Source organism: Acinonyx jubatus, chromosome B1 (assembly GCF_027475565.1).
Source record: "Acinonyx jubatus isolate Ajub_Pintada_27869175 chromosome B1, VMU_Ajub_asm_v1.0, whole genome shotgun sequence".
Classification (NCBI taxonomy): domain Eukaryota; kingdom Metazoa; phylum Chordata; class Mammalia; order Carnivora; family Felidae; genus Acinonyx; species Acinonyx jubatus.
In genome coordinates, this window is record NC_069382.1 from 106602750 (window position 1) to 106630405 (window position 27656).

Genomic DNA, 27656 nt, shown 5'->3' on the forward strand with positions numbered 1-27656 from the left:
ACTGGGAGGAAATAATTGAGAAAGACACAGCTGATAAAAGACTGTTCTCCAAAATACACAAAGAACTCTTAAAATTCAACAAGAAGAAAGCAACCAACCTGATTTCAAAAAGGGCCAAACACCTTAATAGACAACTCACAAAGAAAATCTACAGATGGCAAATGAGCACATGAGAAGACACTCCACATCATATATCAAGCAAATGCAAATTAAAAGCAAAATGAGATACTACTACACACCTGTCAGAATGGCCAAAATCCAGAACAGTGACAACGCTAAATGCTGAAGAGAATACAGGGCAACAGGAACCCTCATTTGTTGCTGGTGGGAATGTAAAATGGTACAGCCACTTTGGGAGACAGGCTGGTGGCCGCTTACAAAACTAAATATACATTTACCATATGATCCAGCATTTGTGCTACTTGGTATTCATCCAAAGGAGCTAAAAGCTTATGTGCACACAAAAGCCTGCACATGGAGGTGTATGGCAGCCTGATTCATAATTGCCAAAACTTGGAAGGAACCAAGACGTCTTCTAGTAGGTAAATGGATAAATAAAGTAGAATGGAATGTTACTCAATGCTAAAAAGAATATGGACTACAAGCCATTAAAAGGAAAGAAACTTAAATGCATATTACTAAGTGAAATGTATATTACTTATAATATGCATATAATAGTGTAAATAACAAAGGATTTTAATTTAACATTTTTTATAAATTTTTTTTAACATTTATTTATTTTTGAGACAGAGAGAGACAGAGCATGAACGGGGGAGGGGCAGAGAGAGAGGGAGACACAGAATCGGAAGCAGGCTCCAGGCTCTGAGCCATCAGCCCAGAGCCGGATGCAGGGCTCGAACTCACGGACCGCGAGATCATGACCTGAGCCGAAGTCGGACGCTCAACCGACTGAGCCACCCAGGCGCCCCTAATTTAACATTTTCTACAATGGACATGTAGGTGTTACTCTTCTCTTAATAAAAATAATAATCATTGCTTTTAAATAATATGTGATAAAAAAATCTCATTTATAATAATAAAGTACATAAAATGCCTTGAACTTAACTAAAAAGGATATTTGTTTGCTATCCTAAGTATGGCAAGCCTTTCTCCAAAGGCATACACATGGAAATAATACTAAGTATTTAGAAATACTCTACTACTTTAATGAAAGGTGGTATTTGAGAAAAGTCAATCGTTCCCATATTATAAATTGATAAATCAGACTAGTGTTAATTTTTTTTTAATACATCCAATAAAAGTGTTGCACTTTAAATGATCACTGGAAAGAGGTGGAAAATGAGCATAAAGCAAAGAAAGAAATCCTCATTACAGATATCATTAGATTCGACTACATAATCATTAAATATTTTGGGAATGTTTAAGACATCTGGCTGGGGCGCCTGGGTGGCTCAGTCGGTTGAGCGGCCGACTTCGGGTCAGGTCACGATCTCGCAGTCCATGAGTTCAAGCCCCGCGTCAGGCTCTGGGCTGATGGCTCAGAGCCTGGAGCCTGCTTCGGATTCTGTGTCTCCCTCTCTCTCTGCCCCTCCCCCGTTCATGCTCTGTCTCTCCCTGTCTCAAAAATAAAGAAATGTTAAAAAAAAAATTAAAAAAAAAAGACATCTGGAGCAGAGGTTTCCAGCCTGAGATGGCTAACTGAACATAAGTGTTTCTACTCCTTTCTTCCTAAAGCTTCTTTAGAAATGACAGCCAAGAATATAATAGGGAATACCTAATATCTCTGAAAATTGTTATGAGGAAATGAGGTGTGGGCAGGGCTACAGTCATCAGTGAAATGGATTTCTAGAAAACAAATGCCAAGAATAGCTTATTGATGAATAAAAGTGAATGGAAGAAGTCATGACCCAGAACACACAGAGAAGCCTGTAGCAGAGGTGAAAACTGCTTCCAGAATGCCTGAGAGCTTCAGTGGACAAGTCTGGGAGCAAGAGTGGTGGGAGCAGCAAGAAACCAAGGGGAAGAGCTCTCTAAAGAGGAGATAGAGTTGTTTCCCCCACCTATCACATCTTCTCTTCACTCCCATGGGCGCAAAGCAGCCGCAGCCGCATGTACTGCCCAAAGTAAAAATGCACATCGGTTCCCTAGATGAACAGATCGGCGGCCCGAAGAGTGATGAGAACTGATAACAGGGTAAAACCTCTTAATGCTGGTTTACAGGAGGTGGCTTTTAGCCCCTTACCTGTCACCCTAGAGAAAGTACTGGTCACTGAACATGCCGCATCCATACACACAGTTTGAACTCAACCTCCCAGTTAGAGGCTAGGAGCTTAAATTTGCTGAATGACTGAACAAAACAAACTAGATTTTACTTTCGTGAAAATTAGCAAGTACATCATTTTGAATGACAACACAGTTTTAGGCAGTTAGTAAAAATATAAATCGGTGCAAATGTTTTGAAAAACAACTGGCCCATCATTTTATAGTTATTTATGTAAGTACTATAAATCAGGTATATCAACATATATGTACAAAGATGTTCTGTATTCACTTCTAACAGCAAACAGCCAGAAACTACCAGGAATCCAGCAATAGAGGATTAATCACATCATAGTACATTTTACAATGGAGTATTATAGAACCATCAAAACTGAGTTTTAAACATTTTTAACATGAGAAAATGCTCATAACATAAAGAAATAAAATTATATGCATTATGTATATACACTAAATGATTATATCGATGACAAAATAACTTATCTGATAACAAACTTATCAGAAATCTGCAAACAAACAGAAATCAGAAATCTGGATCGTCAAATTGAGGAATTTTGTTTTCTCCTCCTATTTTATATTTCCAGGCTTTTGAAGTTTTCTACCAAAACTAGATAATATTTATAACACACTCATTCCATTTCCATGCCTCTTTAGCTGCAGCCTTACTCCCACTCTCCTCTTGGAGTCCAATGTCTAAAAATATCCGTGTCTATTTGCTGGGCTCCACTTACTCCCCAAATGATTACAGCTTGGCATGGTCTCCACCACGACTCTGCCCAAACACTCATTGTTGAGGGCACCAAATACCTCTTAATATGCACACAAATGCCCTTTTGTTCCCCCAACACTTCCCTGATTGGACTTCTCTCTAACGCTATACATTGATGATCAATCCCTTCTCCCCTCCAAATTCTCTCTTGGCTCTGAGATGCCACTGCTACTTGTACTCCACTGTCACAATATTGAAGAAAATCCGGAATTCAAAGACTCTAAACAAATTTCCTTTTGCATTTCAGCTCTCCCTTTCTTCTTAAATTAAAAATTATCTATATACTTGCATTTGAGACAAGAAACAATGCCAATTTTAATAAAAGGACCCACCTCAGGGCATAGGGAAGCCGTTTAACATTTAGGGGTAAATGGATTCAGCAAAACAAGGATATCAGAGTGGCACTTTACTTGAACGCTGCAAATCCAAAACACTCATTTGCAAAAGTGATCCCTCTAAGACCAAACCCTTAGAACACCAGAAAAAAATAGATTAGCTGTATTTTTCCTGTTCCTAAGCCTCAATGGTTCACTTCAGCTGAAATCTGACACCAGAACACCCCATTACTCTACTGAGACTTTTTTAAAGATAAAAAAAAAAATAGGCTTCATTAACCCCTGATTTTTCTTATTTTCTCAAACAGGAGTCTAAAAAATACCAGAGTCTAATACCTTACTAGACCTCTAGCAACCTTACTTTAAAGTGCTATTTCCATCTACTTATTAAAGAAAGAAAGAAAGAAAGAAAGAAAGAAAGAAAGAAAGAAAGAAAGATGGGGAATGGTCTTTGGCTACCACATGAAAGAATCATTTCTCTGGTTTTTGCTATTTGAGATTAAACCATGAATAATACTGAGCTGGAAAGCATACATGAGGATGAACTATATATATAAAAAAAAATGGCAAGCACATAAACTACAGGAAAGAAGTTAAATTTTGACAGCCAACCAGCCTAGCAGCTTAGCAATTCAGGAGCAAAGGGAGAAAACAAGAGAGTGAGAGAATGAGAGAGAGAGAGAGAGAGAGGCAAACCAAACACAGACTCTTAACTCTAGAGAACAAACTGGTGGTTACCAGAGGTGAAGTGGTTGGAGGTATGGGTGACATAGGTGATGAGGATTAAGGAGTGCACTTGTGATAAGAACCAGGTGATGTATGGAAGTGCTGAATCGCTATCTTGTACACCTGAAACTAATGTTACACTGTATGTTAACTAAGTGGTATTTCTTTCTTTTTTTTTTTATTTTTATTTTTGAGAGAGACAGAGACAGAGACAGAGGCAGAGAGTGAGCAGGGGAGGGGCAGACAGAGAGGGAGACACAGAATCCAAAGCAGGCTCCAGGCTCTGAGCTGTCAGCACAGAGCCTGACTTGGGGCTCGAACTCACTGACCCCGAGATCATGACCTGAGCCGAAGCCGGACGCCTAACTGACTGAGCCACCCAAGGCATCCCAACTAAGTGGTATTTCGATAAAAACTTTAAAAAAAAAAATAGACTGTCATTTTAAATAAGAATCAAAGTGTTTTCGCATTAAAGGAAAAAAAGGCTAATGGGACATTTAAAATCATGTCTGTATGTGGCGAATTGAACTATTTAGAAAAAATAGATTATGTAGTCTGGTAAATGAACAGCTAAAATTCTCAGTACTTTTTAAGTTTCTCTGGCATTTAATTATAATGACTGCAATAACATGAAAACAACATGTCAATCATAACTGCCACCAGAAGTCAACCTTGGTACTACATGAAATATTAGAATAATTTCATCTGTCTTCAAAGCACCTTTTATAAGTAAACCTAGGAAAATGCCATCCAGAAAAAATAAAGAAAAATAAACAAAAATCAAATCCATCAAAATAAAGACTAATTAGACATCATTACTAGTGCTTTTAAATAAATGCCAATAGCATTTTTCATAGAAATAGAACAAAGAATCCTAAAATCTGTATGGATCCATAAAAGACCCAAATAGTGAAGCAATCTTGAGAAAGAAGAACAAAGCTGAAGGTACCACAATCCCAGATTTCAAGATATACTACAAGTCATAGTAATCAAACAGTATGGTACCGTCACAAAAACATAGAGATAGACCAAGAGAACAGGATAGAGAGTCCAGAAATAAACTCACACCCAAGTGGTCAAGTAACCTACAACAAAGAGGCAAGAACATACAATGGGGAAAAGATGGTCTTTTCAATAAATGGTGTTGGGAAAACTGAACAGCCACATGCAAAAGAAACTGGACCACTTTCTTACACCATCAACAAAAATAAAGTAAAAATGGATTAAAGACCTAAATGTGAGACCTTAAACCATAAAACTCCTAAAAGAAAATATGGACAGTAATCTCTTGGAAATCAGCCTTAACAACATTTTTTTAGATATGTCTCCTTAGGCAAGGGAAACAAAAGCAAGAAATAAACTACTGGGACTACACAAAAATACAAAGTTTTTGCACAGCAAAGGGAACTATAAACAAAACAAAAGGGCAACCCGGTGAATGGAAGAAGATATTTGCAAAGGGTATATCCAATAAGGGGTTTATCTGCAAAATATACAAAGACCTTATACAACTCAATACCAAAAGAAAAGCCCCCCAAAAATCTGCTTAAAAATTAGGCAAAGGACCTTAATAGACATTTTTTTTCCAAAAAAAGACATACAGATGATCAACAGACCCACAGAAAGATGTTCAACATTTTGGAGGCCACTTTCAGGCAAATAGGCTTGAGCAACGGAATATAGAAAGGGCCCACAGAGACCACCTGGCTGAATACACACAGGCCCATCAGGCACCCATATCTCAAAATATCCACAGGCCCTAACCAAACAATGGGCTACTTACAACTAGGCACAGTTACCAAAAAAGGGAAAATTCCATAGGTCCCCATACTCCTCACTTTCCCTCAGTAAAAGAAGCCCCCTCCTGCCTCCTAACAGATAGCCTCTCTGCGGTCCTGCCCTCTACTGCCTAGTGGTTTATTCAATAAATTTTTAGCTCCTTTGTTCTGCTTCAGGTGAATTCTTTCACCTCCTTTGTCTTGGGCTTCCATAGGTCCTCACCTCAGGGGCTCCCATCCAATTCAGAGACATCCCATTTAGGCACCACAAACCTCACTAATCATCAAGGAAATGCAAATTAAAACCACAGTGGGATATCACCTCACACCAGTCAGAATGGCTAGTATCAAAAAGACAAGAGATAATAAGTGTCCTGGAGGATGTAGAGAAAAGGGAACCTTGTGCACTGTTAATGAAAGGTAAATTAGTGCAAGGCAAAGTGGAAAACAGTATAGAGATTCTTCAAAAATTAAAAACAGAAATATCATATGATCCAATAATAATTCCACTATTGGGTGTTTACCCAGAGAAAATGAAAACACTTAATTTGAAAAGATACCCGCACCTTTATGTTTATTGCAGCATTGTTTACAATAGCCAAGACATGGAAGCAACCAAAGTGCCCATCGATAGATAAATGGATAAAGAGGTAGTATATATGCACAACGTATTACTCAGCCATAAAAAGGAATGAGTTCTTGCCATTTGCAACAACATGGATGGACCTAGAGGGTGTTATCCTAAGTGAAACAAGTCAGAGAAAGACAAATACTGTATCATTTCCCTTATATATGGAATCTAAAAAATAAACATGAACAAACAAAAAACAGACTCTTAAATACAGAGAACAAACTGGCAGTCGCCAAAGGGAAGGAAGTGAGGGAGGAGGGTGTGGGTGAAATAGATAAAAGGGGGTTAAAAGGTACAATCTACAAAGAGGTACAAAAGTTGTAAAACAAGTCATGGAATTGAAATGTACAACACAGGGAATACAGTCAATAATACTGTAATTACATTGTACAGTGACAAATAGTGACACTTATCGTGGTGAGCACTGAGTAATGTACAGGATTGTCCAGTCACTATTTTATACCTAAAACTAATTATTGTACACCTAAAACTAATATAACACTGAATGCTAATTTTACTCCAATTTAAAAAAGCCAAAAAAAAATCTAACTTCTGTATCCTCTAGCACAATTTAAGGTCCAAAAAGGTTGAAATTTTAGTAAAAGTAGGTAACTATTTTATTTCCATTGTTAACCATGCAGTAAGTGCTCAATAAATAGTTACTGAATGAATTGACTGCAATTGTGATTTTGAGCCAGGGTACTATGTAGTTGGACCACAGGCACAGCCACTAATGGTCCCATTTTTTTTTTCTTTAATCTTAAATGAATGAAATGTAATTTTATCAATTGTCTTATTTCTAAACAAAATTCTAAATCAAAAGCTTTTTGCCTGAGGTACTGACATTAGTTACACATCCCAATAATGGAGAAAGTTTCTAGGATAATGGATATTGCAGTTGGAGGAAGAAAGTATCAAAATATAGGTTCCATTTCAGTTTTTACTTAAGTCTAGGGGTCTTTTTTCATCTTATTTGTTAACTTCTTACACATTCAATTTGCAAGTGACCATTATATTAAATAACAAAAGAATGTGACAAGAAGCTGGAATTTGTTGGATGCCATAATAGGCATACAAGAGACTGCTGTGGCATATAGTTTTCTTTTCTAGTAATGGAATCCTCTACTTCTACTTGGCTCACAGCCAGAAAGACCTAAGACATTTCCTAGCCTCTCTAGGAGCTAGTTTGGGCCATATAAGTAAGTTCTGGTACATGTGCATGGGACAGAAGCAAAAGTGATATGTGCAGTTTCTAAGTTATGCCTTGAGAGGTTTCAATTTTCACCTCCCTGCTAGCAGGAATGAGCACAGGGTAATGATTAACATCCTGGACTGACCACGTAGGCAGAAGTATAAACCAGGAATAGTGCAACAACAAAGAATACTTGAATCCACACTGTGGAAGCAGAATACCAGCCCTTTTCCTTGCTTATGCTCATTACGGCCATTCTCTGTGACACAAGTAAACTACTGTCTTAAAGGCACTTTGAGTCTCTGTTTCCCATACTAGGATGACTAACCATCCTGCTTTGCCCAGAACTGAGGAGATTTCCAGGATGTGGAACTTTCAGTGTTCTATCTGGACAAAATGGAATGAGCTGGTCCCTCTATGGTTTGTGACTTATATCCTAATGTAAAACTATCAATAAATAGCATATCTTATAAAGAGCTCCACTGTACTATGTACCTTCCCTGCATTACAGGCTTTATGAGCATGATCTCATTTTACACTGAGAGACCATACCAAAGAAAAAGTGTTGTTCCCATTTTACAGACAAGGATAGTCAGACTGAGTAGGATAAGAACTTGAGCAGGATCTACATGTAGCATACTGCAGAGGTTCATATCCATTTTTAACCTATTTTTATCCCACCATAGGAAGGGAGGAAGAAAATAAAGCTGAAGAAAACTGTAACTGTGGGCTAACTCGGGGATGGCTCCATTTTATTGCTATAGAGTTATTCAACAGCCCAGGTTTAAGCATTCATCTTTCATATGCAGGCAATATCTTGAGTTCTGAAATTAATTAGGACTGTCTTCTTGCAAGTAAACTACTAAAAGGAAGGAGTCCCCTAAAATCACACTATGAAATGGGAACACCTTGACTGGGTGTGGGAGGGTGAGGAGAGATAATTTAGAAAATTAAGGCCACCCATTGTTGGTTAATATTCCTTCCCACCTCACAAAAACTGTTGATCTGGCAATAGGCATTTTTAATTAAGTAAGGGTGCAATCTGGGTTAAAAAAAAAAAAAGAAAAGAAAGAAAGAAAAAAGAAAAGAAAAGAAAATAGAGAGGAAAATAGAAAAGAAAAGAAAGGAAAAGAGAAGAAAAGAAAAGAGAAGAAAAGAAAAGAGAAGAGGAAAGGAAAGGAAAGGAAAGGAAAGGAAAGGAAAGGAAAGGAAAGGAAAGGAAAGGAAAGGAAAGGAAAAGAAAACAACAACAACAACAAAAACCCTACACTGCCAACAGAACCACTCAGGTTGTCTGTCAGTCGTTAATAAAGATAGATAACTTAGATTTTCGAAACTACCACTTTCCCAAATTAATGCTTTTTACTCATTGAGAAAAATCACAGATACTTACATGTATGTATGGAGGTGCACGATTTAACTACAAAAATTCAACTGGAATATGCTAAATGCAAAGAAAGAAATTGGGCTCCATTTCACAAATTAAAAAAACAAATAAATCCAGGGGCACCTAGGTGGCTCAGTCTGTTAAGTGCCTGACTCTTCATTTCCTCTCAGGTCATCATCTCACTTTGTGGGATTGAGCTCCACATAGGGCTCTGAGCTGACAGCATGGAGCCTGCTTAGGATTCTCCCTCTCCCCTCTCCCTCTCCCTCTCCCTCTCCCTCTGCTCCTCTCCTGCTTGTTGTGCACTCTCTCTCAAAAATACAAAACAAACAAAAAACAAGTCAAAGCTACTTGTCAAAAGCTTTTAGCCAAAATTTCTAACACATTTTTGCTTTTTTGGATACTATTTGTGTCTAATAATATCAAAAGGCACAACAGAAAATAGTCTATTATTCACACCACATTCCTAACACTCTCATGTCACCTTAAAGAAAACAAGATGAATATAAATTTGTAAAAGAAACACACAGGCAGATCTTTCTTCATACACACAAAATACTGAAAGGAATAAACCAGTAGTAAAACCATTCAAAATTTTTAATCCTGCACCTGGGACTTAGACTAGTGCCAAGGAGCGCACGAAAACCTCCTGGCGCAGGAGAGGTCATGAAGAATGTTTTTTTGTCCTTTGTTGTCGTCCCGCACTCCGAGTTAGCCACACTTAACACTTGCCTACACTACCAGTATCTATTCAGACATCTAGTACAGATGGTGAAGCTGTCAGGAGAAACCAAATGCTCTTCCCTTATCAGTGATAGCTGGCCCAGGCCCTCCTGGGGCCCTTCTCTGATCATCAGGTGGGGGGAAGTAAGATAAAAACAAGACAAAAAAAGGGAAAGAAAAATAGGATAATATGGATACCAACAGACATTGCAACTTAGTACCTTGGATATAATATGGGTCAAATTAATGCTTGATAACAGTGATTAAATTTAATTATTTTAAACACACATATTTAATCTCATGAAATGGTTCTCCAACATTCCTGTCCTAAACAATCACCTGTGGTGCTTCTTAAAAATGCAGATTCCATGGTTTCTTCATCACACAGGCTGTTAGGAAGTCTGGGGAGAAAGAACCCCCAAAATCTGCATTTCTAATAAGCATTTGGAGATTTTGATGCAGTTCAACCACCGGATTGAGAGACAAGGATCTACTACTCAATCCTTATGTGCATTAAGAGATACGTAAGTGATTCAAAGGGCATGTGGATCTGAAATATAAAGACCCGAGTTAAATTTCACTTGTTCTGGGTATTCAGAAAAGTCACAATGCCCAGCCCAGGATCTTGAGGAACTCAGAATAAACAAACAAGCAACCCCAAAGTGTATGTTTTTAATGTACTTTTATAAAGTACCTATAATATCTCAGGCACACAAATACAGTTTTGGAAATTTATAAGAACACGGCAGTAGCTTTTCATTTTCATTCAGTTTAATACCACATATTCAACTTTCCCATGATCATTTAATCCCACAAATTATAATAAGATAACTTGAAATATTAAAGTATTAGTAAAGTATTAATCAATGTCACACTAGATAGATAATTTAAACAAATGTCAACGTGTATTTAAAATGTTGGGTTTTGGCTGTGTGTCACACTTGGGTAACCTAAGACTATCTTTTTGGGAAGCTCATATTTCCAGTTGCTTATACTATGAAAATAACATCATTTTAGGTGACTCTACAGTGAAGTCTCTATGATGTAAGAAAAAATAAAAATAGGTATGGCATGTGTCTATAGATCCCCAAATCAGCAGCCTTTGTAATTTGGGCCAAGTCATTTAATTTCTTGGTGCCTAATTTTCTTCATCTGCCAATTAAGACTATGAAATTAGACGGTCCTGGAGATCTCTTACAATTAAAAGACCTTACTAAAAAAATAGATGTAAAAATAGGTTTAAAAGGTCGTGGGTGGCTCAGCTGTTGAGTGTCTGACTCTTGGCTTTCTGGGTTTGAGTCCCAAATCAGGCTCTGTGCTAGCAGTGTGGAACCTCTCTCTCTCCCTCTCTCACTGCCCCTCCTCAACTCGTGCTGTCTCTGTCTCTCTCAAAATAAATAAATAAACTTAAAAACAATTTTAAAAATAGGTATAATGACATTGGTATGAGTTGGTTCATAAAAGTAGTTAAGACCAAACAGATGCTAAGGAAAAAAAAAAATTGAGAAAATGAATCTTAAGCTTTATGTTACAAAGAATCTGTAGTGTGAAGACAAATTTTACAGGGATACTGTTAGAATGCAAATTCTGACTCAGTATGTCTAGTGTGCCAAATTATTTACTTCTGACAAGCTCTCTGGTGCTATCCAAAGACGCAGGTACATGGACTGTACTTTGGTAAGAAAGGATTTGGGGTAAAGCCAAGAGTTAGAATTAAGAGCAATAAAACCTGATTAATAACATGGTCAACCAGTCAACAATACAGTAACCTACTGGAAAACAAAAGACAATCTGCTTACAATAAGGAAAGGAACTAATTTACCTATACAATTTTTTAAGGGACCGTTACGTGGTAGGTAAGCCAATCTTTGAACATATCGCTACATGCCAGTGTCTCTCAACCCTGACCATACGTTATAATCACCTGGGATGTTTGGAAAAGCTAGAGATGCCTGAAAGCCTACTACCTCTAAACTTATCAATTAAATCAGAATTTCTGGAGATAAGACCTCATAGGTCTTAGCATTTATTTTTTTGCTTTTATTTAATGCTCTCCAAGTAATTATAATATTGAGAACCACTGGACTGCCCTTACACAAAATCATAGCAAAATACACAAAAGTAAACAACTAATCCAACCCATTTTGTTTGTTGTTTTTAATAAACAGAGGAGAGAGAGAGAGAGAGTGTGTGTGTGTGTGTTTTAAATGCACTATGAATACTTGAATATGCGTAAATAAGCAATTTGTAAATAAAACACAATAGCTTAAGTTTAGGTTATAAAAACTAACCAGGGAATTAGTAAGAGGAAAGCATTTTGAAATTTAAACCTAGTTTTTCTTTTGTCCCTAAAATGATCAGAAAATCTGAATTGATTATATTTAGTATCAGAGATCAGTGGTTCTCCAACCTTGGCATGCCATCAGAACCACCTGGAAAGCTAGTAAAACAAAGACTATTGGCCCTGTCCTCACAGTTTCTGATTCCATAGATCTGGGATGAGCCCCAAATTTGCATTTCCAACAAATTCCCAGGTGATGCTGATGCTGCTGGTTCAGGCACCATTTTAAGGATCACTGACAGAGATAAAAGTCTGGAATTTTAACAAAGGCAATTCTTTTTTAATAAAGAAAACAGTGGCATTAAGAGACTTTTGATCTTGGGGCACCTGGGTGGCTCAGTCAGTTAAGTGTCTGACTCTTGATTTCGGCCCAAGTCATGATCTCAAAGTTTGTGAGATTGAGCCCCACGTTGAGCTGAGCTCTATGTTGACAGCGTAGAACCTGCTTGGGATTCTCTTTCTGTCCCTCCTCAGCTCACACGCTCATGCTCTCTCTCTTTCTAAATCAATAAATATTTTTTAAAAAAGACACTTTCGATCTTTATCACATAACCAGTTTTAAAAAAATATGTATGTATGATATACATATACACAAATCATACAGGAATAAGTGTGGGTTTCTTTTTCTTCATCTCCTCAAGACCAGCTCGGTACCAGTTATCTCCAGGCAACTGCATCATGCGATCAACATTCAGTGAACAAAAAGGAAATTCTTTGTTTTTATTCTGATCTCATCTTTAAGCAAATGAGAAAAGTTTCATAAATAAGACTGCATAAGACTTTAAGTTCTTATAGGTATATGGTTTCTTAAAAGAAAACTGATGCCTGATTAATGTTTTAAAATGTTTCGTTAGGAATTTTTATAACTCTCTTTCATTGGGATTTTAATTCTTAGAACACCACAGTGAATGTGGAGGAAATCTAGATTAAATTTTCATCCTCTCTCACCTCAAGGTTTATTCACGTGTGGGGAAACATGTTTTTAAAAAATATTTTATTATTTTTTTAAGTAATCTCTATACCCAACCTGGGGCTCAAACTCAAAGCCCGGAGATCAAGAGTCACGTATTCTACCATCGAGGCAGCCAGGCACCCCCCCAGGGAAACAGGTTTTCAACACATCATTATACAGACATTCTTAAGGCTGCAGAAATGTACCAGGATCACAAAATATCACAAGATTGTTTCTCTTCTTTATTAATAATATCCTTTTGCTACTATCAATAGTGTAAGCAGATTTTAACATTATCTACATTAAGATTAAGAGTCACAGAATAAATTCCCAAGTGATATCTTAAACATGTTTTAGAACCAAAAATGCCTGTACAAATATAAGCAAAACCAAATCAGAACAAAAAACAACTTCTGGATATTTCCCTGTTCAATTCCTTGGAAGTCCAGAAGAATTAACTAACAACAAATTTTCCCAATGATGTCCTATAAAATGCCAGCATAATCACTAAGAGCAGGTTATTACAGGGTATTAGATAAAACAGCAAAATTACATTATTCCCCAGAAGAGGAAGATTTTGGTAGGTTCTGTAAAAAGACAAAACTTATTTCTCTGATGCTTTCTTACTAACAGGTGAAAACATAATTTTGTGCCTTCTTAGCATCCAGAATGGTAACTGATATTCAGCATGATGAATCAAGTCCAGAGAAGTCTTTTGTATAGCATTGCTATTGTTATTAGGCTTGCAAACATAATATAAATATACTTAAACACTGGTACTTAATATATTTGTTATGAAATGATACCAAATATTCTTAAAGTATGCATTTTCACTTTAAAAAATGTCAAAGTCCCAATTTAAAGACTAAAGATAACCAAGTTCAAATCCTCTCATCTGTAGAGAAAGGGACAAGGTCTCCAGGGGGCGGTCGCCTAGCATCCCCTGGCTAAGTTTGTAGTTACTCACTGGCTGAGTTGGAACTAGCACTCAGGTTTCTTGAGTCCTAATCCAGGACCCTTTACCAGTACCATACAAAGACTCTCAAAAGTTGCCACTGTCATATGTCAGATAATCGACCAACCTATTCTTAAATTCTGAGATATACAAATCAAAAGCAGTTTCTGAGAAGCCTTAATAAAGATCTTTTTAAACCTTTCTACATAAAACTTTTAAATTTTATACTAGATTTTTAAAAAAACACCATGTATTTTGGCTCTAAGGTGGAAGAGTTCTATCATATAATAGACTGATTGTTGAATGAATGGGTGAATGAATTTGTGTATGTTACAGATACCATACAGTCCTCCAGCGTGTCTGATTCAAAACGTCTCCTATGTCATACCATTTGGGCAGAAGTGTATGAGGAGGAATAGAAATGCATTTAAGCAGTATCAAATTTGTAAGCTGAAGTATTTTTACTGGTAAAAAAAATGATGAGAAAGCAAAAAGCACTTAGGACCCATACAGAGGCTAGATAACTACTATACAGGGTGATTTTTTTTTTTTAATTAAAAAAAATTTAAGATTTTTTACTGTGTATTTATTTTTGAGGGAGGGAGGGAGAGAGAGAGAGAGAGTGAGCAGGGGAGAGAGCAGGGGAGAGGCAGAGAGAGAGGGAGACACAGAATTTGAAGCAGCCTCCAGGCCCTCAGCTGTCAGCACAGAGCCTGACATGGGGCCACAAGATCATGACCTGAGCCAAAGTGGGATGTTTAACCAACTGAGCCATCCAGGCACCCCTATACAGGGTGATTTGAACAAAATGACCACCTCCTATGTTAGTGATGGGCAGAACCCTATGCCCCAGCTCCAATATTCCTCCCTCCAATTTGTAACCCAATCACTAGGATCCCTCTTCTGAATTCCCCATCAAAGACAGGGACATTATCTCCAGAAGGGCAGGCTGGTGAAGAAAGAAAGAGAGAGAGATAGCAAAAGGAGGGAGCAGGACAGCCAGAGGAGGCTGTATCCGTATATTTTTGCATAGTTGTAAAATTTGAAGAAAAACAGTATTCCAAAGCATATGCTCAGATAAAGTCCAATTGATCAAAATAACATAGCTCTGGAGAATTAAAAAAAAAATTAAAACGGACAAATAACAGAGTCAGGCATCATTTCTTATTAATAGTATTACCAAACCTGCTTATTTTCTTTTTCTTTTAGTGAAGAGATTCCTTAAAATATGTTCTTATTCCTATTCCCACTCCTACTGCCCTACCCAGAAAGAGAGAGGGAAGGAGACGTTTCAAACCAGAGAATTCTGCTGATTGCCAAAGGAGGAAATAACCACAGAAGAGGGAAAAAAGAACTTGGCCTGAACTGGTGCTTTGAATTAATTAGTATCTAATGTCTTATCTGGGGGGTGGGGAGGAAGGGAGCCATTCAAATGACTCTGAAGTCAGATCTTTCTCATGTGTGTAATCATTTTTTTTCTCCACCTACTGTTTCATGATATCAGGTGTGTTTACATTCAAATATAAACACAAAACAAAAACTAAATACACTTAGTTATCTCTGTCCTTATTTCCTTTTATTAGCCTTACCTAGAGCTGGCTGTGAATGTACTTCCATCCATTAGAAGCCCCAGGTAAACTCAAAAAGAAAAACCTACTAAACTATAATAAATATTATATTATAATAAAGAGTTCAAAGGACCTATAATATAGAGGTAGCAGATAATAACAGATCAGACTTTATTTTGTCTGTTGTGACTAAGTGATACAGTGGTCTCTGCAGAATAGAATATTTCATTTAAAAATAAAATAATGGAACATTTCAAGTTTGAATAATGCAGTTGGGAAAGAACAAAAGGGCAAAAGCAACAATATACATATAGAAAATTGGAGAATGGACCTTCTTTGCTGCCTTATGAGTCACTAAAGATGCCATTCAATTATATTTGAATATCCTGTCATCAGTATGTTTGTCCACGGCATTACGAGGCAACTATGAATGAGAGCCCACCTTCTAAGAGCTCATACTCTCCTTGGAGAATTAATCTAATTAAGTGTTAAAGGGTCATCAGCACAGGTAAAAAAGAAATCCAAAGAAAAGCACAAGAGACTGGGAAGCAATATCTGAGATGGAACTTGAGGGTCAACATGGTGAAGAATGAAACTTTGCTAAGTACAGAGAGAAACAAAAGCAGAAGAATCAGGTGGAGGAATATCCATTTATACCTCCAGGAATAAATGGAACCTGATAAATGGAAAACTGTTGGAGGATGATCAGAATGCAGCTGGACAGTAAGAACCCTGAAAGCTGGAATTTCTCATGTGAAAACGAATGGCACAGTCAAACAGCACTCGTGGAAGGCAAATGCAACCCAGTGAGGAATGGAGAGTGGAGAAAACAAGGTCCAGGGTATGGTGAGAAGGAGGCACTGATGTGGTCAGGAAGCGACAGGGACAGCAGAAAGTGAATGGAAAGTATCAATGTGTGAAAGATCTTTGTGAAGACAGTGATGGAATTAGGGACCAGGCTAGATATAAGCGGAAAAGGAGAGGTTGGACTCCAAAATAACACCAAAATCTATGCCTGAAGACAGGCAAGTGAGGGTGTCAGACCTGGAGACTCTACAAAGAGAGAGTACCTAAGAAGTCCGAACTAGACTTGCAAATCTGTGAATCACTTATTCGTAATAAAACCCCAATCCATGAGCATGACTAGCTCACCATTCCAGAGGGTAAAGGGGAAGAAAATCTCAGTAGGTGGGTAAAAAGACTCTGGTGAGGCCTAAAGAAAGACATACTTAGAGGTCATTTCTATAGGGTCCAGATTTCAGCAGGTGGTCAGCTGTGGTTCCAGGGCACAGCTCTAGGAAAGAAGCATGTGTTCCAACACCAAATCCTCACAGCCTTTCCTAGTGACCACCAGCAGTTACTTAAGAGTTTTGCAAGCCCAGATCATGGTTTGTAAAACATGACTATCTACTGGATGCTCAGGAGAGGAATGAGGATAAAACAATAGAGTGTATGAGTAAGGGATTTGCAAACTACAAAAATGCTGTACGAATATAACATTTTACTATTGTTCAAGGAACTGTGTACTTGCAAGATAAAGTCAGTGTTAAGAGATAGCAACTACAACATTTTCCCACGAATATTCCTACCAAGCCTCAGCCCTGACCCAGTAGAATGTTCCCTATTTTGGATATTGAAGACTGCAGGTGTTTGCTTGTTTTAATTAAACTCATTCTCAGATCAAAGCTTACACAAAGGCAAGATAGGACGTGGAAACACTTGTCCTCTTCCTCTTGGGTTTTTTTCCCTCCACTATTGTTTTCCCTTTCCCTCTCTCTACCTTGTTCTAATTCCCTATTTCTTATTTACTTCTTTCTGTTTCCCTTACGCTCAATCTAGCTCCATTAAGATATATTCTCACATACGCCCCCAAAGTATTTTCAAAACCCAGGAGAAAATAAGAGTCAGTGATTAGCATTAATACTCCTTAAAATAGTTTCACCCTTGACCTTATCCACAAATTTCACTGCTTTTCCCCCCATTTAAATAGACGGGGAAAACCTGTTTGACTAGTTTTCCTCTAAGCCCTGCTCTCCTGATTGGCTGGTTGAGTACAAATGAACAACAGGCACAACAGCACAAATGCAAAAGCTATGTAACGCACAAGGGCCTTTCTGTATGAGAACCCACAGGGAAGGGCCTGCAGGTCCTGCACTAACTGCCCAGTCTTAGAACAACTCTCTCAAAGCAGGAAGGCAACACTGCTGAATCATTCATTCCACTGCTAGTGTAAAAAAACGGAAACATCCTTCTGTTGATGCCTCCCCTTTAGAATGAGAGATAATAATGGGGCACCTGGGTGGCTCAGTCAGCTAAGCATCGGACTGTTGGTTTCAGCTCAAGTCATGATCTCAAGGTCTCCTGAGTTCAAGTCCATGTCGGGCTCTGAGCTGGCAGCACAGAGCCTGCTTGGGGTTCTCTCACACTCTCGGTCTCTCTCTGCCCCTCCCCGACTTTTGCGGTCTCGGTCTCTCTCAAAATAAGTAAATAAACTTCGAAAAAAAAAAAAAAGAATAAGGGATTTTATGATGAGGATTACATTAAGCCTTTATCTTAATTTAGAAATTTAAGAAATTCTGGTGGCTATGACTACATTCAAAAATGTGGTACAGAAGAATGCCTACGTTAGTGGCAGAGTGGTGGTGGTGTGTGTTTCCTTAAGTAGATTAGGAGAATTTGAATTTGCAAAACAGATTAATCAAAATAGGATTCTTTTTATGGAAAATAAAATTTTGCTTTAAATAACAAAGTCTCTGGGTACACTGATGTGCTTAGTGTCCACGTTTGTCCACATTTTTTACTGTAAAATATTTCAAACATACAGAAAAGTATAAAGACTAACAAACATCTGTATACCCATCACCTTTATTTTAAATTCTATAAATATGAGTCCGTTTATAAAAATTGGATTTTTACACAACTTTTCAGGAACATACAAAAAATACACTGGATTCTACTTCCTTTTTAAAAAATAATTTAAAAATATACAAGGACAGGGGCACCTGGGTGACTTAATCAGTCGAGTGCCGACTGTTGGTTTTGGCTCAGATCATGATCTCATGGTTCATGGGATTGAGCCCCCACACTGCTGACAGCCCAGAGCCTGCCTGGGATTCTCTAACTCTCTCTCTGTCCCCGCTCACACTCGCTCTCTGTCTCTCTCAAAATAAATAAACTTAAGAAAAACAAACAAACAAACAAACAGGAAAACATTAAAAAAAATTCATGAGGGGGCACCTGGGTGGCTCAATCGGTTAAGCGTCCCACTTCAGCTCAGGTCACGATCTCACAGCTCATGAGACTGAGCCCCTCAGAGGGCTCTTGGAGCCTTCAGGTTCTGTGTCTCCCTCTCTCACTCTGCCCCTCCCCCACTTGCACGCCTGCCTCTCTCTCAAAAATAAATAAACATTAAAAAAGTTTTTAAAAATTCATGAGGACATATTATTAAACTAAAACACCTCACTTTGGGGAAAATCAGCCCTACGGTTATTACAGTTATTATTTATTAAAATTAGTTATAGCCAATGAAATAGCTAAAAAAATATGACTCAGCATCTTGAAAATATTTCAAGTATTAATTCTTTTAAAAACTGAAAAGTACACAATAATTTTACACATATTTTGTATGAATAATATTCCAAAATCAAGCAAACATTTACCAAATCAGTTATAATGTAAAATTGTCAGTAAATTGGAATACCTACAGATGTATTTCTATTATCTAACTCAAGTCAAGGCAAATATAATAAATATAGTGATTATTTTGATTATTAACAATACAAATAAATAGCACAAGGCTAAGAGCAAAACACACAGTATCTCTGAAATGTTCCTAATTACACATGCTTTCCAAATGTTTTAATACTTATACAAATTTCTAGCCAAAGAGTACGAACTGACCTATGCTGTCCTAGATACCCGCCATTCATAAATCCAAAGGTTCCATTTTTCTCTGGCTCTGCACTCGGAAATGCTGACCTAAGCATGGCACGCATGTCCAAATCAATTTCAACTTGGCATCTGTCATATCTTAAGGCAGTGTTGAGCAGGGCAGTACATAGTCTAAAACTGAGTTGGTGAATACACAACATGGGACTACACAGTCTATGCTTTGCAAGAACGAGATCATACACTGTGAGGAAGTTAATGCAGTGAACCAAAAGCACCAAAATTCAACTCCAAAATACAGAGATCCTGGTAAAAAAAAAAAGTGTGACTAGAGAATTTCAAGTAAAGAACATCATCAGAGATTAAAAACTGCACACATAAAACACATGAAAACTACACACATAATGAGTCACCTTAAAAATATTGACTTTATGGGCGCCTTGGGAGCTTAGTGGATTGAGCGTCAGACTTTTGATTTCGGCTCAGGTCATGATCTCACAGTGATGAGATGGGAGTCCTGCATGGGGCTCCACGTGTGGAGCCTGCTTAGGATTCTCTCTCTATCTCTGCCCTCTTCCCCTCTCAAAAAAAATAAGAATAAGAGTAAGGATAAGGATAAGGATAAGGATAAAAAATTAAAACATGCTGATCATCTAATTTCATTTCACTCAAAAACACTTATTAGAAATTTGGAAAACTATGTGTACTCTAAATGGTATATAAACAAATGACAAATGAGAAACCGTAAGTATTGAAACATATATACTAATTTGAACTAAAAAAGAAAAATCAATATTACTTATAACCAATTATTACCAATATACCTTACAACCAATTAGTAAATAATATGCATTATGTTCAATTGTTGATTGGTTCCCAAACCAGTTTATACATGCAAACATTTCCTCAAAATGTCCACTAATTACAGGGTAGAAATTGTACACACATATTAAAGTAGAAATCTAATTTTAGATATTTATCACTAATATAAAGCATTACTTCATCCAAATAGAGAAAATCCTAAAGAAAAAAAGTAGGTATTTTTAAATATGATTACAGTAGATCTAATTTTTTAAAAAATAATGCATCAGTCCATTATACAAGTTTAATAACTGCTTCCCATAGTGTTGCCTTTTCAGATTCCATAAGATATAGAAGTGCTTTCTGAATCATCAAATATTAAATATTTTGTTCAGTTTTAATATCACTTGTCTTTTTTGTTGTTTTTGTTCAGACTCTTTCAAAATGGATAATCCATATCCTTATTAGATTATCTAAGAAACTAGAACTCACTTATGGTACCAAAAATAGTTTAACAAAACATTTAAAATGTCTATGATTTGATTACTAGAGGCTTTTAAAAAACAACCTGTGTGCGGGGTGCCTGGGTGGCTCAGATGGTTAAGCGTCTGACTCTTGGTTTCGGCTCAGGTCATGATCTCACAGTTTGTGAGTTCAAGCCCCACATCGGGCTCTGCTCTGACAGCATGGAGCCTGCCTGGGATTCTCTCTCTCCCTCTCTTTCTCTGCCCCTCCTCTGCTCTGTCTCTCAAAATAAAACAACAACAACAACAAACCAAACAAACCTGTGTGGCACAAGACCCTCAGGCTGGTAAAGGCGTGGCTTGTCCAGAGTATCCCAGGGGCTTTCCCAGTGCTCTTGATGCAATTCCCACCCTCTCCTTAGGCAATGCTTTCAAACTGCTCTTTCTGCTCCCTTCAAAATTTCCAATTACCCCTATTCTACTGGCTTCCTCCCCAAAGGCTGTAAATCTGATCAAGTTTTCATCCGAAATATACCTTCAATCACCCTCCTGAAACCCTGAGAGCAAGTACTGCTGAAAGCAATAGTCCCTACAAACTATCACCAAATCCAAGTTCAGCTTTTCATAAAAACAGCTAGCCATTTATTGAACACAAACCAGTAAGCTTCTAGGCACGGAGCTTGCTAGACTTCATCTCATTTGATCCTCACAGTAGACATATGGTGTAGGCACTTTGGTTCTCTTTTTGTAGGTGAGAACTAAATTCTAAGTTTAAGGTCACAGAGTTAGTCAGGGGCAGAACCAGGACTGTCTGATACCCCCATTTAAGTACCTGATCTTACTTCTTGAACTTATTTCTTCAGCTCCTAAAAAGCTGTTCTCCCCTAATTGTCCTCCTTCCTTCCACTCTGTACCTCTCATTTTTTCTGGCTCCCTGATTCTCACCCAACTGTTAAACTTTAAGATCTCCCTAGGTCTCTATCTCTGTCTTAGTCTTTGTACCTGCCCTGGAAGACCTATCGACTCCTCTTTTTTTTTTTTTTTTTCGTACAACCACCCATATACTGAAAACTGTTAAATCAGTGCATTCATCCATCCATCTATCCGTGCATTTATCTACCTACCTATCCATCCATCCTTCCATCTATCCATTTATCTACCTGATCTATCCAGCCAAGACCTCTCTGCCCAGAACTAGATTTTCTATAGGTAGTTCATATTCTTCATGTCCAAAACTGAACTCTATCATCTTTGCTCCTCCAACCTTTTAAAGTCCCTATTCCATCCTCCTATGTCACCCATCATATAATCGCTCACCTAATCGCTCACCTAATCCTAGATTCTCCTACCTTAACATCTATGTGATCAAACACTTTTCTTCATCTCACTGCTACCACTATGGTATAAGGTCCTCAACAAGATCACTCTAGTACCTTCTAAACTGCTGTTCTTATCTCATATTCCTCAGATCCACCCTTCTAGATGGCTGTGAGAGCTGTCTTTTCATCAAATCACTCCTTTGTTTGAAACAGACTTGAACAGAAAACGGTCCATATTCCTTATGATGGCAAACAGCCCCTCATGACCTTGCCCCTGCCTTTTATGTCACCTTCTCTATGAAACCTCTCTAGTCTTCCGATCACTTCCAATACCTGTTCAGGGCACTCTGCATATCCTCATCACAGCACTCATAGACCTTATGGCACTATTTTGCACGTACTGAAACTAGTTTGTTTTCTATCTAACTAACCCTCTTACACCCAGAGCCCTTCCAGGCTCTTATGTGTTTGTATATCCCCAGAGCACAAGAGCACAGTGTGGTTTTAATAAATATTTGTTGAACAGAAGAATGAATGTTTGTGAAATGCTTTATATTGGGAAGATATTGATTGCTACTGTTTTCAAGACTAAATTAAACTAATCTATTCAAACTAATTTGATTAGTTCCTCCATAGGTAGGTATGCAAAATAACATTGAAATGATTGACCTACCTTCAAGTATGGTTAACAAGATTATCAAACCACACTTCTTACTCGTGGCTTCCAGAATAGGAAAATATTAACGATATTATATATGGCTAGCTGGTTTCAGTGGCAGGAAGTGGTATGGAAACTATCACTGTATTCATATTCTCAAACAAAGACACTCTGGGCGTAGCGTACAGTAAACTTTTTTTTTAAGTTTATTTATTTATTTTGACAGAGAAAGAGGGAAGGGCAGAGAGAGAAAATCCCAAGTAGGCTCTGCATTGCCAGTGTACAACCTGAGGCGGGGCTCAATCCCACAAACCGTGATATCATGACCTGAGCCAAATCCAAGAGTCAGATATTCAACCGACTTTTTTAAGGGCTACTTCAATTTCTCAGAAAAGCGAAGATTTTTCACAAGACTGAACTGTCTGAAACTAAGTCACTCTTCTTCTTAAGATCTCACACACAAAATATTCTATAAAACAACATTAAAACCATTTATGTAGAAGTCATCCTTTTAGGAACCGCACCATATAGCTTGTGATTGAGCCCAGAAATAAAGCATGAGAACAGCAAGTATCTGTCACAAAGTCCACAGGCTTTATACTCAGGCAATAGCCCACATCATTTCACAGAAAAAAAGACAACAGATAATATAGCAGCAAGACTCGCTCACAGCCTGACAGTAGAAAGTTGATAGCTGATAACAGAAAGAGGACCCAGAAAAACCATAAAAGGAAGAATAGTACTTCTGTCTTCAATCTAGTTTTTCAACTGGGCAGACTAAGACCATTTACTATAAACAAAAACAGCTCTATACACCTCAACGAATAGCACTATTCAATTCTTTATGAATTCATGCTCATAAAGACAACCCAACAGAAAAATTAACTTAAATCCAAGGAAGCAACTGAGTGTAAGATTTAGAAATTATTTTTTTGTTTTAATAGTTTAATTTTTAAGTTTCAGTAATTAATCACGTGAGAGGTCAGCTATGGAGAAAATGTGCTTATCTAAATAAGCAACATCCCAGATGGTAACAATATCAATAAATTAAGTATTATTATATATTACAAAAGCAATAAAAAGTTCTTATTCTCCTGGTATATTCTGAAAATCTAGTGTGAATTAAGCAACATCAAATCAATATTATTTGATAAATAAATAACTTTGAAAAGGAGTTTGAGAATTGGGAATATGGTTGTTTTCTTCCTTTGTTATCACTATTTAAGTGGTAATTAAGCTGATAAGGTACCTTGAAATGTTTTAAGTAATTCAAATTAAATGTTAACTGTCAAACTCTTTACACAAACAATAGATTTTACAAAAAAATAAATTTTGTTGTAAATATCTTTCTTTACTCCACTGGTTTACTTATCCTAATAAATGCACCAAGTATTAACATAACAAGCATAAAGCTCTGGGAAGTGTAGATTTAAGAAGAGTTTAAATGTCTTCAGTAGTATTAGCCAGATCAAGTCAGAAGTATTGTTTCTACTAAGTTATGCCCAGGTACTTATACACTATTAAGCTTTTACCAACTGTCAAGGCAATACACTTCACTGTAGTTTTTAAACAATCCTATAGCAATAAATCACACAACGCTAGATGTCAATTTTATTTTGCGGGTGGCAGGCAAATCAAACAATACTAGAGTATTTATTTCTCACTGTAATTATCTAGAATAGTTGCTGAACAGAATTCCATTCCTAAAGCAAAACCTTAAACTATCCATCAGGAGATAGGAGAAAACTAAATCCACTTTGGGACTGGAAAAAAAAAAAAAATGCTGACTTATGATTTTACTCAGTGAACAAAGTTCTGGATTCCTTTATCATATAACATTGAGGTGCATGACTCTTCAATTAATTTAAAAATCTCCAGAGAACAAAGTGTGATTAATCCTAATATAATTAGAAAACCAGTTTAAAAGGACTTTCTATCCTTCCTACTAATGGCAGTCATTTCCCCCCCTCCCCTCCACCAAAGATATAAAGCACAGCAATTCTGAGTGGAGACCTTTTTTGGAACATGAAATTACCAGAAAAAGTAAAGTTTGGCATATAGCCAAACAGCCACACCTTCACGCAAAAATTCATCATACAAGGTGACAGCCTGAGGGGGCTGAGGCTTTTTGGTGTAGTGTTGTTTGTTTGTTTGTTGTTTGATCTTTTCTAGGTGGAACCCACCTGAAATAAAAGGCTGTCCCTATTACTAACACTGACTCATACAGAGGTGACACGGGGTCACTCCTGGCTGAGAACGCCGCCCACCACCGTCCTCTTTTGATTCTCCCTCTCCTTAAGAAAGGCTACTTAACAAGACCTAGACTTCGGAAGAGTCAGTCTTCGGGACATCCCGTTCTCCCCCATCTCCCTCCCCCGTGCCCTGGTATGCTTTAAGGTGATGGGAACCAGCGGTACATGTGCAGACGCGGCTCTCTCCCCAAGGAAGTGCTGCAGAGTAGTACATTCACCGTACACAACTTTATACACCTAAAATTAAACCAGTAAATTTACACATACAGATTGGGTACGTCCTTCGCCACCTCTGCCTGTCCTTTTGCCCCGTCGCACTGCACATATTTGCGCCTGCCGATGCGGTTTGCCTCGTACAAACCCAAATCACGCATCCCAGGCCCCCTCGCCGCTCCTCCAGCCCGAGGAAGGCGCCCTACTTCCTGCAGCGCGTCCTCCTCTCAACTCCTCTCTAACCTTAGCAGCCTGCACAGGCTTCTCTACTGCGAGGACACGCCGCACGGTTTCCCCAACCGCGCGGGAAACCGCGCGCGACCCTGCCACCACTGTACTTTCCTAGGGGGTCGCGCGGGATCCCGCAGAAGCTCAAAGGTCCAAAAAGAGTGTGAGTGAGCGTGTGAGCTTGTGTCCGCGCGCGCGCGCAGCTCCGAGACACTCCCCACCCCCAACACATCCAGTTCCCCTTTAGGGAGAGGACAAAGTAGAAGACTGTTGGGAGAGGTCCAAAACCTCCTGGACCCCATCGCTGCCCTCAGCGACTCGGGCCTTGGGACTCCCCGATGCCCATCCCTCCAGGGTCAAGTGCAAGGTCCTCGAACAGATCCGCGCCGAGTTATTTCCTCCTCTCTCCGAGTTCACACACGAATTCGAAAAGACCCTCAAACCGGTGCCATATGGGAGAGGAAAAGACTAGGGGAGCGATCGAGGGTAGCTGGGAACAATCTCTTTCACAGCCCCACAACCTTGACCTTTCTCCCTACCCCCCAACCCCACTCCCCCATTCCCTATCTTGTTCAGCCCAACCCCATCTGCACTTTCCAATCCCTACCCTCCCCCTTCCCCCCCCCCCCCCCCCCCGCACCCTGGACCGTAGCCATTCGCTCAGCACTCACCTCTGGGAGCAAACGACGCCCATCTCCTCCTCCTAGCCCGCCCCCCTTCCGCCGGCTGGAACGGCGTGCTCACTCTACTTACCTCGGCTCTTGGCTGCTGCGCGTGAGTTTGAGTGTGTCTGCCGCGTAATTGTATCCGGGGACAGAAGGGACCCGTGTTTGTGCGCTAGATCAGGTGTCGCCGCCTTCGGTGGTTTGGGGGCGTGAGGGAGGCTGTAGCGTTAGTGTGTTAGCTTAGGACGGACTCACTGGGCTCACAATTGATGGCAAAGCTTTAACGGTGCCCTCCCTCGGGGCCGCAGCGCGCCTGCTCCTCCGCTGCTCCCCGCGGGTGGCCGCCCCCCCCCCCCAACCCACCCAGCCGCGCCCCGCCCAGCGCACTGCTGGAAGAGCTGGAGCGCGCCCCTCTCCTCCCGCGTCTGGCTCAGCGGGGCACGACGCGGGTGCCACGCGCTCAGCCTCTCGTCACACGCCTGGGTCTGCGAACGCCTTGTGCTCCCCGGGCTGGAGCATGGATGCGGACGCGCCTTCTTGCCACGCGCTCGCGGGCTGGGCGAGGGGCAGGTCCTGGGATAGGGATGCTCGCCTGCGGAGTGGCGGTCGGCTGGCAAGCTGGAACGCTCGGGAACCCTCCGCTCGCGCTTGAGCTGGGAACCCTGGGACTGGCACGTGGCCCCGCCTCCTGTTCCCCCTGCAAGGCGTGCCTTGTGCCCTTTCTGCCACCACCCCTCTGCTCTCGGTGCCCGCCTTTTTCTTCCCCCCATCACGCTAGCTCAGCACGAATCTACGTGGTGATAGCGCCACTTCTCTCACCTTCCTATCCTCCTAGCTCACTGCACTTCTGCACCCATTAAAAAGTTGAACTTGGGCAAGGAGGTAGAGGGGATAAGGGAAAGAAATCGAGGGAGGAGAGTTAGACACCTGCCTCGTGAATCCGAAAGCGTTAAAACAAACACTGGAGTTTGGGGAGCCCGGAAAAAGTAATTTGGGTTCTGGGCTCAGTAACATCCCTCCTTGCAGGCTCGAGCTGAAAGGGCCATTTATGCTTTGCTTGGTTGAGTCTGTGAAGACTTTATCCTTACTAATCTGTGTTTGCCAGGAGCAGATATTTGCCAAGTTGGCGTTCCGGCCAGGAAGCAACTTTGCGTACCCAGGCCTACTGGAGCAGCCTTCCTGCGGTGCCTCAGACCCGAAAGGCCAAGCACCTTTAAGAGTCTGATGGTAGATTGTGAGCTTCCTGGGAATCAGGAAAACCTAACAGTGTTGTTTGATTTTTCTCTAAGCCTGATTGGCATTGTACTCAATAAATACATATACGACGTGAGCAGAGTTGTTTATGTTACTGCTTTCAGAAAAGCAAAAATCATGTTGGGCATAAATTCCAGAAGCTAACACGCTGCCACTGCGCACAAGCGTTACACGTTTAAACACTGAAAATAAAAAAAAAAATGCCATGTCAGGACATTCTTTCCTTCCTCCGAACCGAATTTCAGAAATAGGTTGGGACACTCTGCACTTAGATAAGAAACCGGAAATTGTTTTATTTTGTATGTTATTACTTAATGAT

General features: G+C 39.3%; 1 protein-coding gene across 2 annotated transcripts in view; it reads right to left on the minus strand.

The window, feature by feature from the left end:
• Window positions 1-26403, minus strand: part of UGT8 (UDP glycosyltransferase 8) — an 85238-nt gene extending 58835 nt beyond the window's left edge. The window contains exon 1 of one of the 2 annotated variants that reach the window (XM_027063362.2): window positions 26172-26403. The gene's annotated coding sequence lies outside the window, so the exon portion shown is untranslated. The other variant, XM_027063369.2, reaches the window with a different exon arrangement.
• Between the last annotated feature and the right edge of the window lie 1253 nt (window positions 26404-27656).